The sequence below is a fragment of the Triticum aestivum genome, chromosome 1A (genome assembly GCF_018294505.1).
Source record: "Triticum aestivum cultivar Chinese Spring chromosome 1A, IWGSC CS RefSeq v2.1, whole genome shotgun sequence".
Lineage (NCBI taxonomy): Eukaryota > Viridiplantae > Streptophyta > Magnoliopsida > Poales > Poaceae > Triticum > Triticum aestivum.
The window spans coordinates 17,348,843-17,362,504 of NC_057794.1; the positions used below are offsets into that span (position 1 = coordinate 17,348,843).

At 50.0% G+C, this 13,662-nt stretch overlaps 1 non-coding gene across 1 annotated transcript; it reads right to left on the reverse strand.

Annotated features, from left to right (window-relative positions):
* Nucleotides 1-11,168: 11,168 nt before the first annotated feature.
* LOC123072059 (5.8S ribosomal RNA) lies at nucleotides 11,169-11,323 on the reverse strand. Its single transcript, XR_006434821.1, has one exon. It is a non-coding gene; the product is annotated as a 5.8S ribosomal RNA (ribosomal RNA).
* Nucleotides 11,324-13,662: the final 2,339 nt, after the last annotated feature.

Here is a 13,662-nt window from a genome sequence, read left to right on the forward strand (position 1 = left end):
GTATATATAGGGGAGGGGCTTTAGTTGCGGTTGGCCTGGCAAACCGTGACTAAAGGTGCCCGAAGGCCTTTAGTCGCGGTTGTCCTGGCCAACCGCGACTAAAGACCCTCACGTGCGCCAGCTGGCCACCGAGCGCCCTGGGCCCAGGCCTTTGGTCGCGGTTCACCTCCAGAACCGCGACTAAAGGTCCCATTAGTCGCGGTTCCTACAGCTTCGCGACTTATGGGGCTGGACGGAAGCCTGTTTTTCCACCAGTGGTTGTTTTAGTTTTAGTTACACAAATTATCAAGTCATGCACCTACACAGCCTTGTAAATTACGAAATGGTTTTTCAATTGTGAGATTTACAAATTTGAGAATAAATTATGTACATCATTTGACATATATAAATACTTGGTTACCTCTATGGGCGGTGCCAGGTTCGCCAACAGGTTAGAACACTTGTTACCTAAATGGTTTTTCAAGTGTATGTTGTATAGGTTCGCCAACATGCTTCATTGTCTACTTGGTGGTTGGCACGCCTTGGTATAGGATGCTACCAACCGGGCAGGTCGGAGGTGATCCGACCTGTGACCAAACTGACTTGAATCTAAGGGGTCGCGCGCTTAAGAGAAGGAACATGTGAGGTTGGATCCGACTCCACGAGTCAGATGTGATCCTACTCGGATTCGGATCCAGGCCGAACAAAATTTGGACTTTAGGATCCGTGCGAGGCTCAAGTGGTTGAGCCCGAGACAGATGCCTATATATAGTGTAGGTGTGGCATATGGTTTCAGTTGACCGTTTCAGTGCTGTCACTAGGGTTTTCCATGTGTTGCAACTAGTCACCTCCACTCACCGTCGGCTGTGTGATCGAACTTAGCAGTTCGCCGCACGTTGTTCCTCTTGCACGCGAGAATACCGTTAGAGGCGGTGCACTTACGCTGTTCCAGCGAACCTATACGTGGGAACCGATGACCGGTTGTTCGAGGAAGATCGGACGAGGAGAAGACGAACACCGTGGACGCGCTGCCCCAACTCTTCTTTCGCTACACGACACTACAGGTTTAGTGGTAACGATCCGTGATCTATCTCTGCTAGCATGTTCTTGGATGTTTCGCGGATAGAAATTTTTTATTTGCAGTCTACGCACCCTAACGTACATCCCAACAAAAAATACAGATTTAGATAGAAAGGGCAACTACCAGACGTTTGCCTATGTCGAGACCACTGAGCCGCTAAGTATTTACACAATAAATCATTAAATATATTTGAATAATAGAACACTTGGTTACTTCTATGGTGAAAATAGTTAGTTTTAGTACTATGAGACGTTGTTTTAGTTTTAGTTACACAAATTATCAACTCATGCACCTACACAGTCTTGTAAATTAGGAAATGGATTTTCAATTGTGAGATTTACAAATTTGAGAAGAAATTATGTACATCATTTGACATATATAAATACTTGGTTACCTCTATGGGCGGTGCCAGGTTCGCCAACAGGTTAGAACACTTGTTACCTAAATGGTTTTTCAAGTGTATGTTGTATAGGTTTGCCAACATGCTTCATTGTCTACTTGGTGGTTGGCACGCCTTGTTATAGGATGCTACCAACCGGGCAGGTCGGAGGTGATCCGACCTGTGACCAAACTGACCTGAATCTAAGGGGTCGTGCGCTTAAGAGAAGGAACATGTGAGGTTGGATCCGACTCCACGAGTCAGATGTGATCCTACTCGGATTCGGATCCAGGCCGAACAAAATTTGGACTTTAGGATCCGTGCGAGGCTCAAGTGTTGAGCCCGAGACAGATGCCTATATATAGTGTAGGTGTGGCATACGGTTTCAGTTGATCGTTTCAGTGCTGTCACTAGGGTTTTCCACGTGTTGCAACTAGTCACCTCCACTCACCGCCGGCTGTGTGATCGAACTTAGCAATTCGCCGCACGGTGTTCCTCTTGCACGCGAGAATACCGTTAGAGGCGGTGCACTTGCGCTGTTCCAGCGAACCTATACGTGGGAACCGATGACCGGTTGTTCGAGGAAGATCGAAGGAGGAGAAGACGAACACCGTGGACGCGCTGCCCCAACTCTTCTTTCGTTGCATGGCACTATAGGTTTAGTGGTAACGATCCGTGATCTATCTCTGCTAGCATGTTCTTGGATGTTTCGCAGATAGAAATTTTTTATTTGCAGTCTACGCACCTTAACGTACATCCCAACAAGAAATGCAGATTTAGGTAGAAAGGGCAACTAGGAGACGTTTGCCTATGTCGAGACCACTGAGCCGCTAAGTATTTACACAATAAATCATTAAATATATTTGAATAATAGAACGCTTGGTTACCTCTATGGTGAAAATAGTTAGTTTTAGTACTATGAGACGTTGTTTTAGTTTTAGTTACACAAATTATCAACTCATGCACCTACACGGTCTTGTAAATTAGGAAATGGTTTTTCAATTGTGAGATTTACAAATTTGAGAATAAATTATGTACATCATTTGACATATATAAATACTTGGTTACCTCTATGGGCGGTGCCAGGTTCGCCAACAGGTTAGAACACTTGTTACCTAAATGGTTTTTCAAGTGTATGTTGTATAGGTTCGCCAACATGCTTCATTTTTTACTTGGTGGTTGGCACGCCTTGTTATAGGATGCTACCAACCGGGCAGGTCGGAGGTGATCCGACCTGTGACCAAACTGACTTGAATCTAAGGGGTCGCGCGCTTAAGAGAAGGAACATGTGAGGTTGGATCCGACTCCACGAGTCAGATGTGATCCTACTCGGATTCGAATCTAGGCCGAACAAAATTTGGACTTTAGGATCCGTGCGAGGCTCAAATGTTGAGCCCGAGACAGATGCCTATATATATTGTAGGTGTGGCATACGGTTTCAGTTGACCGTTTCAGTGCTGTCACTAGGGTTTTCCATGTGTTGCAACTAGTCACCTCCACTCACCGCCGGCTGTGTGATCGAACTTAGCAGTTCGCCGTACGGTGTTCCTCTTGCACGCGAGAATACCGTTATAGGCGGTGCACTTGCGCTGTTTCAGCGAACCTATACGTGGGATCCGATGACCGGTTGTTCGAGGAAGATCGGACGAGGAGAAGAAGAACACCGTGGACGCGCTGCCCCAACTCTTTTTTCGCTGCACGGCACTACAGGTTTAGTGGTAACGATCCGTGATCTATCTCTGCTAGCATGTTCTTGGATGTTTCGTGAATAGAAATTTTTTATTGCAGTCTACGCACCTTAACGTACATCCCAACAAGAAATACAGATTTAACCACCAGAAGGCCTGCAACTAATTTACTTTACCCGTTTCTCATAGGACCATCACATTCAACAAATACACCTCCTCCAACGTGAAAACCACGCCTGCTGCTACTGCTTCCGCCTTACACTGCAAACCGAGCAACCACCTAAAACAAACGACACGCCCTGTGTCAATATATAGACTCCTCTGATCAAAATGTTGTTCTTTCGTTGGACAGCCGAGCTTCCGAATCTGCCGCCAAGTTCCTGAGATCCATCCACAGTTGTCACTCACACCTAGAGTTTATGTAGGGCTTTTTGACAAAATCCTAGAGTTTAGGTAGGGTTTCTTGGTTCATTGAAAAACACTAGGGCTGGATTTTGATTGAGGTGAGGAGAAAACAGGCTCTCGCGACCGCGTCGCCCCCGCGGGCGACCGGCCGCACCCCCAGCGCCTCCTTCCCGAGCACTCCCCCTTCCCTCCCTTCTTGGTGCTGTCGCTGGCGTCCGGCGCCAGGCCTGGCCCGGGTGGCACAATTGTAGCAGCGACCGCACCGCCTCCCTCTGCCGCCCGAAGCCGTGCTGCTGCCGCCATCGTGGTCGTGGTCGAAGCCACTGCCGTGCTGACGCCGTCTTGCCACCAACTGAGCAGCCGTGAGCATCAGCTGCTCATCCGCCCGCTCGCCGCCGGCCTGCGCGCCAACGCGACCTCTCGTCGAACGCCTTCAGGCGGCTCGAAGCCTCCTCGAGCGACATCTTCTCCACGTCGCATAATTGCTCCATCCCAGCGACGCTGGAGTAGAGGCGGTCAGGGACCGAGTCCAACAATTTCTTCACCATTGCCGGGTCCTCCAGAGTCGACCCTAGCCCTGCGTAGCGTGCTACCATGCCGCCAATCTTCCCGGCGAACGCGTCCAATGTCTCCCCGTCCACCATGCGCAGCTGCTCGAATTCACCGCGAAGGGTGGACAGCCGCGCTGCCCAGACCTGCTCGGCTCCGAAGAAGCGAGTCTTGAGGCTGGTCCACACTTCCGCCAGTGTCTTCTTCGTCTACACCTGCATTAGGATATCTCAAAGAGCGCGCCGAACAACATTGCCATGGTCGCCTTGTTCTTCTTGTTGTCGACCGCCGTGTTGCTCGCCGGCGGCACTGCCTCCCACAGACTCTGGGTATCGAGAATCGCCTCTGCCTTGGTCGCCCACACAGTGTAATTGTCCGGCATGAGCATTGGCATCGAGAACGACATCGTGCCCCCTCCGACGCCGTGCTGGATAATCGCCATGGCCACCGGTAGAATCTTACCAAAGCTCTGATGCTAATTGCTGGCACCGAAGCCTTCCCCAAGTTCACCTCTCGTCACTAACACTCTCGCTGGCTCAAACCGAAGGAAGAAGAAGGAAGCGGGAGCACCATGGACACAATGTTTCTTTCCCGCACACGAATGTCTGTTGCACGAAAAGCATTTTTTCCCATAGCTCAACCTCCGTCGCTCCGGCAATTACAACAATCATCATGGGGCTTTTATACCTAGGCCGGCACAGGGCATGATCCCCATGCCTCCTACCCAGCCAGGCGCCCTATCAGCCCGCTCTGGCGATGCTCTGATGGCTCGGCGATGCTTCATTACAGCTCTGATGATGCTCCGACGGCTCAGTGATGCTCCATTGCATCATCAACGATGCCCCGGCGGCTCGGCGATGCTCCATTGTAGAACCGACGATGCTCTGAAGGATTAGCGATGTTCTCGCGGCCTGACGAATGCTCCATCACAAGACCTATGATGTTCCATTGCATCGTTGGCGATGCTCCGCCAGCCAGACGATGCTCCACCGCATTGCGAATGATGCTTCGAAGGACTGGCGATATTCTGGCGGCTGGACTAATGCTCCGTCGCACCACCGGTGATGCTCCGACGCCTTGAAGATGCTTCAAGTCTACGCCCACCTCGCTCATCGCCTATCGTCATAGCAACTAGCGATAAGCTCGCCCTCATGCATCGCCTTTGCCGCACCGGTCGCAATGTCCCCGGCCGGTTTGCAGCAGCCGCTACGCGGCCCTTTTTTGGAATGGCCAGCAAGAGTTCTGCCCATTCGATTAGAAGAAGAAAGAATACCAGAGTTTGCTCTTAGTTACAAGCTGATGCTGAGATGATGCGTCAAACACCAAACACACCCAGCGGTAACGGTCGCCCATCCAGCGCACCCGCGGCTACCAGCAGACCTCCGAATGTCGCAGCAGTTGTCGGTTTTCACTTGCAGCAGCGGCCGCTCATCCAAGTATCGTGGGTCTCCTCCCCCTTGGCGTACAGCAGCGGCATCCCTCCATCTTGTGAGTTGTGACGCCGTGGGGTGGCCTGTGATTAAGTGTTAGACTTTGTAACATAGCTCAACTGTATAATTTGTATATTGTGTAACCTTATAAATATATGTGATAGGCCACCTCTGAACTAGTTCCTACAAATCCTACGTTTAATATGGTATCTGAGTCAAGAGGTCTTGAGTTCAAGACCCTGCCAACGCAATATTAAATAAAACGATTCTGTGGCCTATATCGAACCCACTTCTAAGGACTAAAATAGTCTAGACGTGAGGGAGAGTGTTGAAATATATTTCTCACCTCCCTCCATTAGTTCGGACTTTTGAAGCAACTGGCTGGAGCATGAATTCAATATCGTTGTTCTTATTTCAGCGCCCCAGTGTGACTGTGTATTTGCTTGTGTACGTGGATGACATTATTCTGGTCAGCTCCTCTGCAACGGCTGCTGATGCTCTTGTGACTGCACTTGACAAAGATTTTGCGGCGAAAGATCTGGGCCAACTACACTTCTTCCTGGGCATTGAAGTTGCACATCAGTCTCGTGGCAGCTTAACTCTCACCCAGAAGTACTCCCTTTACCTCTTGCGCCGTGCTGATATGCTCAAGTGTAAGCCATCCCCCACGCATATGTCCTCTACTGATAAGCTCTCGGCTACTGCTGGTACTATTCTGTCTTCTATGGATGCTACGGAGTATCGGAGTATTGTTGGTGGCTTGCAATATCTGACTATCACACGTCCTGATCTTTTCTTTGCGGTTAACAGGGTGTGTCAGTATCTTCATGCCCCTACTGATGTGCACTGGTCTGCTGTGAAGCGCATTCTTCGTTATGTGCGTCTCACTGTCTCCTATGGTCTTCATCTGCGACCTAGTTCCTCTGTTGTTCTATCTGTATTCTCAGATGCTGATTGGGCTGGGTGTCCGGATGACAGGTGATCCACGGGGGGATATGCTGTATTTTTGGGTCCTAATTTGATCGTCTAGAGTGCATGCAAGCAAGCCACTGTTTCTCGCGGCAGCATAGAAGCCGAGTACAAAGCCATTGCCGATGCGACTGCTGAGTTTATCTAGATTGAGTCTATCCTTCGAGAGCTGGGAATTTCCCAGTCACATCCTCTGGTTCTTTGGTGTGACAACATCGGTGCTACGTTTCTTCCGACAAACCCGGTGTTTCATGCACGAACCAAACACATTGAGATTGACTATCATTTTGTGAGGGAACGTGTTGCACAGAAGCTACTACAGATCAAGTTTATCTCCTCGAAGGATCAACTTGCCGACATCTTCACCAAGTCTCTACCTTCTCCCATGTTTGAGGTCTGTAGGCGCAATCTCAACCTCCTAGATGCATCAGGAGTGAGTTGAGACTGAGGGAGGGTGTTAGACTTTGTAACGTAGCCCAACTGTGTAATCTGTATATTGTGTAACCTTATAAATATATGTGATAGGCCATCCCTAAAGGGTTGAGCCAGATCTCACAAATCCTACGTTTAACATTAAGCACCCGTGCATGTCTGCAAGGAGAAGGTGCCACCGGTGGGCATGCACCACCGTCTTGCATCTTGAGGTGTACATCTGGTAGTAGACACAGCACGTTGACGGCCGCCTTGCAGAGTCGGCCGGCTCACTGCTTTTGATGGCTCGCGGTTGCAGTAAATACATGCGACGATTCACTGCTTCCGACGGCTAGAAGATGCGGTAGAGACGCGGGCTGGCTTGGGGCACCGTCGACTACTCGCAGCAACGACGCACGACGGCTCATTGCTTCCTAGGCTTGTGGCACTACCGGCTGCTCGCAGCAGCGAGCGCACGACGGCTTGGATTATCGACAAAGATGATTGCAGGTCTTGCACGGCTCACACCACGCCATTGTTGTGTCCGTGGGTGGAATGGATTTAAGGAGGGATAGCGAGACAACGTGGGAGAGGAAGAATCGAGAGAAGCGGTTGAAACGAAGAGATAAGGTCAACTCCACCGCGTGACCCTATCCTGTCTGCCTCCGTCCGTTTGAGGTAAAAGGGACAAACGAGACGGTCCAGCGCGCGGGAGCAAACGAATTTTTGTCCGTTTTGTGTTCGCTTTTGACCCATCTCCGGCCTAAGTTTGCGCTGGTTTTGGGGTGAAACAGACAGCGCGCGGACAGGCGGGACGCGTGCGCTTGTCCTTCCCTGGCCCGCCTGTCGGTGGAAGAAAGCAAACCCCCCACCCCCACGCCCATTTGGCGCCATTTCCCCCAAACCCTCCCACGTCCCTCCCGCCGCCCCATCTCTCCCCCGTCCATGGCCGACGCCCCGCCGAGTTCCGGCGGCCTGGTCGTCGAGCCGTGTATATGTTTGCATGTTCACTTGTTGTTGATCATGTGACTTAGGCATTTCAATCTTTGGAGGCATTCAAGGCCCGACACAATGACAAGCCATTCACTCTTACGTATTGTTGGACAATCATCAACAATTGCCCTAAGTTCAAAGACCAATACCGTGAACTACAAAGGAAGAGAGGACTAAAGACGGCCAAGTACCCCGGAGGTGGAGATGGCGAGGCCTTGAAGAGGCCGAGGGGCAAGACCAGCTCCAAGGTTGATGACATACGTGATGCCTCATCCATGGCATTGCATGCCACTTTGCATGGCATGATGTCCCAAAAGGATGTGGGGGACGAGAAGAAGCGACAAAGCAAGGAGGAGCAAATGAAGCAATACCTAGACCTTCAAACATAGAAGCTTGAGATGGAGGAGGCGGCCAAGAGGAGGAAGATCGACATGAAGGAGGCAGCCCGGCAAAGGCAGCTCGACATCGAGGCCGACAACGTCAAGGCCAGGCAGAGGCAACTCTACATCGAGGCCACGAACGCCGCCACCAAAGCGAAGGAGGTGGCCCTTGCGATCATGAGCGTGGACTTGTCGAAGATGAGCGACAAGACGAGGGTCTGGTTCGAGGTCAAGCAGAAGGAGATGCTCGAAGACGAAGGCCTAAACTAGGTCGTCCGATCGGCCGTGGCCGTTTTTTTTGGAGGCTGACATGGGTGGCGCCCGCCCGCTGGGCCGCTGGCTGTGTGCCGGCGAGAAAACATTCATTTTGGTGGTCGGCTGTGTTGCCGGCCGCTGGCTGTGTTGCCGGCGAGGAAAACTATTTATTTTGGAGGCTGGCTGTGTTGCCGGTCGCTGGCTGATGCTGACAATGGACGTGTAGGCCGCTGGCTCTGTTGCCGGCGTGATGAACCGGGGCCGCTGGCCTGAACTAGGGATTGGCATTTGAAACGTTGCTTCTATTTTTTTAAATAGACACGGACAGGATGGGGCAAATGGATGCGGTCACCGCGGCCACCGCATCTCAGGACACCGCATCTCAGGACACGTCCGTTTGGGGTTGACATTTTAAATCGCGCGGCCACCGCATCTCAGGACACGTCCGGACATGACCCCAAATCGCTACCCAAACGGACAGAATCCAGACAAAATGGACGTCCGTTTGGGGTCGTACGGTGGAGTTGGCCTAAGGTTGGAGAGGAAGACACGTGTGCACATAAACGGAAGGTGACGGCCACACGATTACGGGAGATCCGATGGCGTCGGACACAGCTTATGAATAGAAAGTAATCAGTCGGATGAAATCAAGCTTTTTTATGAAAAAACTATTGTTTGTTTTACGGTCATGATTGAAGATGAATGTATCAAAAGTTTCTAAATAAACATATATAGCTGAGAGTATGGAAGCCAAAAACAAGTTGTAACGGAGAAGTGAAATTCTCCACGTCACGTGGGTGCACGTAAGTAGGAAGGATTTGTTTTGGGTCGCGCTAACTGCCACACGTGTGGTAGGAAGGGAGACGCACCACACGTCTCTAATGTAAACAGATTGCCACGTCATCGCATGCATGCATATAGGAATCTTTTTGAATTTTCAGTTTTTAAAATGTTTTATCTCTTAAACGAAAAATCCGATTGAAAATCCGTTTTCACCATTAAATCCCTCGCGATGAGATCTTCGAAACTAGATCCCATGTTGATATGTTTTGATAAAATTTTTTTTGAATTAAAAGTTGCCATGTCTATTGCATATGAATTGCCATGATGTTTACACTGAAATTGCCATGATATGTTTCAGCTATTTTCTTCTACATTTAAAAGTAAATTTTGACATTTATAAAACGGGGAATTAAGAAACTAGACTTGCCATGAACCATAAACTAAAATTGCCATGATACATGCATGTAAAATTGCCATGGTTCATACAAAAAATAATTTTCATGGTCAAAGTACTGGTGTTGCCATCATCAAAATACTAAAATTGCCATGATTTACAAACTAAAATTGCCACATGGCAACTTTAGTTTAAGCCCTATGGCAACTGCAGTGTAAAAATCGTGGCAACTTCTGGTAAAAAAAATCGTCGAAACATATCAACATGGGGTCTAGTTTTGAAGATCTCGTCGAGACGGGTTTAATGGTGAAAACGGATTTTTAGTTCGTTTTTTTATTTAGGAGATACAACATTTTTAAGTAGAAAACCAAAAAAAATTCTGCTGATGTCATCTATTTATACGTGGCAAAATGGGTGGTGATGGAGGCGTGTGGGCGATGTGCAAACGCCCACACGTGTGGGTGTTAACATTTCCGTTTGTTTTTCCTTTTATTTTGAGAAAGTATTCGATTTTGTTTCAACTCAGCAGGTGCTAGACAATTCCTTGGATTATCGTTGGTGCCGGGTCCGTAAAAAATTCCCATGCTAGGCCAGCTGTTGTTAATTTTCTTCTTCCTCGAACTAAATAACTAACCCTAAGTTCCAGCCGTAAGAACAAGCTGGGAACCAACTTGGATTCGAATCTCGTTTGTATTAGTACATAGAAAAAAATATATTTTTCGTCCCTCAACTCTTGACAGAGTTTAGATTTGGTCCATCAACTTTAAAACCGGATAACTTACACCTTCAACTACTAAAACCGGACAAGGTTCGTCCCTGGACACGGTTTTGACCGGTTTTGGTGTTGACTTCCCCGGTTTTGACCGTGTTTTGACTCAAATTCGTGTACTTTCTTCGAATCCGTTTATTTTTTCAGGTCCGCATACCATTTTCAAGTTCACGTGCTTTTATCAAATCCGCGTATTTTATACAAAAGTTCATGAATTTAAAAAAAGTACATGGATTTGAAAGCAGTACACGAACTTGAAAAAGTACACATATTTGAGAAAAACGCGGACTAAAAAAAGTATGCGAATTTGGAAAAGTTACGTGGATTTCAAAAAGGTATGTGAATGTGAAATTTTTACGCGAACGTGAAAAAGTACACACATTTGAAAAAAGTACATTAATTTCAAAAGATTCACGGATTTGAAATATATACACGTATTTAAGTCAGCACCGGTCAAAACCGGAGTGAGTCAGCACCAAAACCGTTCGAAGCCGAGACCAGGGATGAACCTTGTCCTGTTTCGGTAGTTGAGGGTGCAAGTTGTCCGGTTTTAAAGTTAAGGGACCAAATTTAGACTCCATCGAAAGTTGAGGGACGAAAAATATAATTTTCTCTAGTACATATATTCATCGGTTCAGCTGTGCTAGGGGAGACCTTTGATCTTCTTCTAATCTGTAGAACAGCACAAGGCACCGTGTTTGATGGAAAAGAAGAAAAACGGCCCTCGGCCGAGTGGCCTCGGGCGCAACTTGCGTTCAAAGACTTGATGGTTCGCGGGATTTTGCAATTCACATCAGGTATCACATTTTGCTACGTTCTTCATCGATGCGAGAGCCGAGATATTCATTGCCGAGAGTCGTGTGGATTAAATAGCTTTGCAACACGAGGGATGACTAGCAAGCTAGCCATGCCCCCGGGTTAGACACAGTGTTCCTTGATGCCTTCGGCGCCGTGGATTCTTTTACCCCGAGCCCCCACCCACTTCGAGGAGGGGAGGTGGTCGAGGCATTGGACGAGCGATGGACAATGCCGTCGCCGACGTCCACAACTGGGAGCTGCACCGAGATATGGAGGGCATCCGATCCCTGGCGCCACCATTACGAAGGCATGGAGCTCATCGGCACCTGCAATGGTCTGCTCTGCTTGTGTGACAACAGTGTGCAAGGCGGCGCCTTTACCCTGTTAAACCCGGCCACCGTAGAGACGCTGGTCGTCCCACGGCTGCACTATGTCGGGCACCATGGCTGGCAGAACAGGGGTCAGGGGCGACTCGTACAGCTTCGCATACCACCCGATCACGGGACGATACAAGTTGGTGCATGTCTCGGGAGGCAACGATGGGGTCAACGAGTTCGGCGCTGTTTACGTGCTCACCATAGGGGGAGGCCACGTGGTGGAAGGTACTAGTCGGGCATGGCGACGCGACTTTCAACCACGCTGCTGGCATCGTCAGCGTCGATGGCACAACATACTGGGTTAAGGTCACGGAGGCCGACGACATCGGGAAGATCGTGCCATTTGACCTCATGGACGAGTGTGTCGCCTCCTCTACCACACCAGTACCCGTCCCACGCGATCACTACCGCCTGGGCGAGGTGCATGGAAGGCTTGGTTTTGTAACGTATGGGTTCTGGAAGAGGGGCAGCGGTGGAGCCACCGCTACAACTTCGGGACGCATGGTATCCCGCGGCCGCACTTTGTGTACGGTGAGTACATTCTTACATGCAAAGGGCTGTCTTACTACGGGCACAGGACGAAAGGCAGGAAGTTGGTGTGTGACAATGGCGTGCGGGTCGGACATCGAGATGAGGGGGCGCTGGTTGCCAAGATGACGTGCGAGGGCACAAGGTGCTTCGACGGCAACTATGCTACATTCGCCAATGTCGAGACCACCGAGCCACTCAGTATTTACGCGATGAAGTAATCGATATATGGCTATAACAAAAAATTAGTGTTTTACTTTCATCTTGGGGACGTCATCAGTCAAAATAAACTCTATTGGCAGAAATAGTTGATCACAAATGTGACGGCTGTTTGGCAATTGCATGCCCCTCCTAGTCCTAGAATTCATTATTTTCTTTGGTTGCTGGCCAACAATACGTTGTTTAATAGAGATAACATTTGTAAGTAAAGACATGTGAAATTAATGGCTTTGATCTACCTATTTTGCATTGATAGAAGGCGAAAAGAATACAACAGTTGGGCAAGCCCACACACCGTACACAGACAGGCGGTGATTAGGGTGCCGATGAGCAGAGGGGAGAGGGGGTGCTCAGCCCCAAGTACACGAGCCCAGGTTACAGGTAATATGTTGTCTAAGCCAGTGGCACCAGCACTAGCCCAACGCCGTGCCTACTCCTTGACAGACTCAACGATCAATCTGCTATTCTGCTGTATGTCCTCTTCACTGGGCAGACTGGAAGGAAATAAAGAGAAGAGAGGCAACAGAAAGGCAGTGAAGATGATCAAGGTTAGGTCGTTCCTTCCAATCTGCAGCATCGCAGCATCCCCTTTGTTATGGAGATAGCATCTCAAGAAGATGCAGCGTTCAGGATCGAGACCGGATAAAGAACACAGTGCGCATGCTCTAATACCTACTTCTGCTCAAGTGGCCGATGTTACTTTTTGCGCTGTTGTCACTTTCCCTAAACCCGGATTACACAGTCATCTTACCTTGGGCTCTGTAGTACTCCAAGACCTTGTGGTTACATAATAAACGCCTCCTCCTCTGAGCGCCTCCTCCTCTGAGCGCCGGCGGCCACCCCGGTCCCGGCGGACACGACCCGCGCCGGCCACCACTCCGGTGCCGGCGGCCACCTCCCACCCACCGGTCGCCATCCCGGCGCCGGCGTCCACCGTCTCCCCGCCATGGCTTCGCGGGTCTCTCTCTGGGCCTCCTCTTCCTCCTCATCGGGACCGTCGTCTGCGCGCCCACGGCCACCCTTCGCTCCACCATCGTCGTCCCCGGGGTTCTCGGCACGACGATGGGCCCAATCGTCCAAGGCGGGGCAGGCCAGAACCCGCCCCCTGCTCCTCTGCATGTTCAAGCAGGGGCATGGCAAACCAGAACCAGCCGGTGCCCCCGCAGCCCGACCTCCCCCCCACCCCCGCCCGCCACGCGGCGGCAACTCTCGCCGACCCTCCCCACTTGTCGGCTGCCACGGACTCGCATCCCGGCCGCCCTCCATGGATGCTGC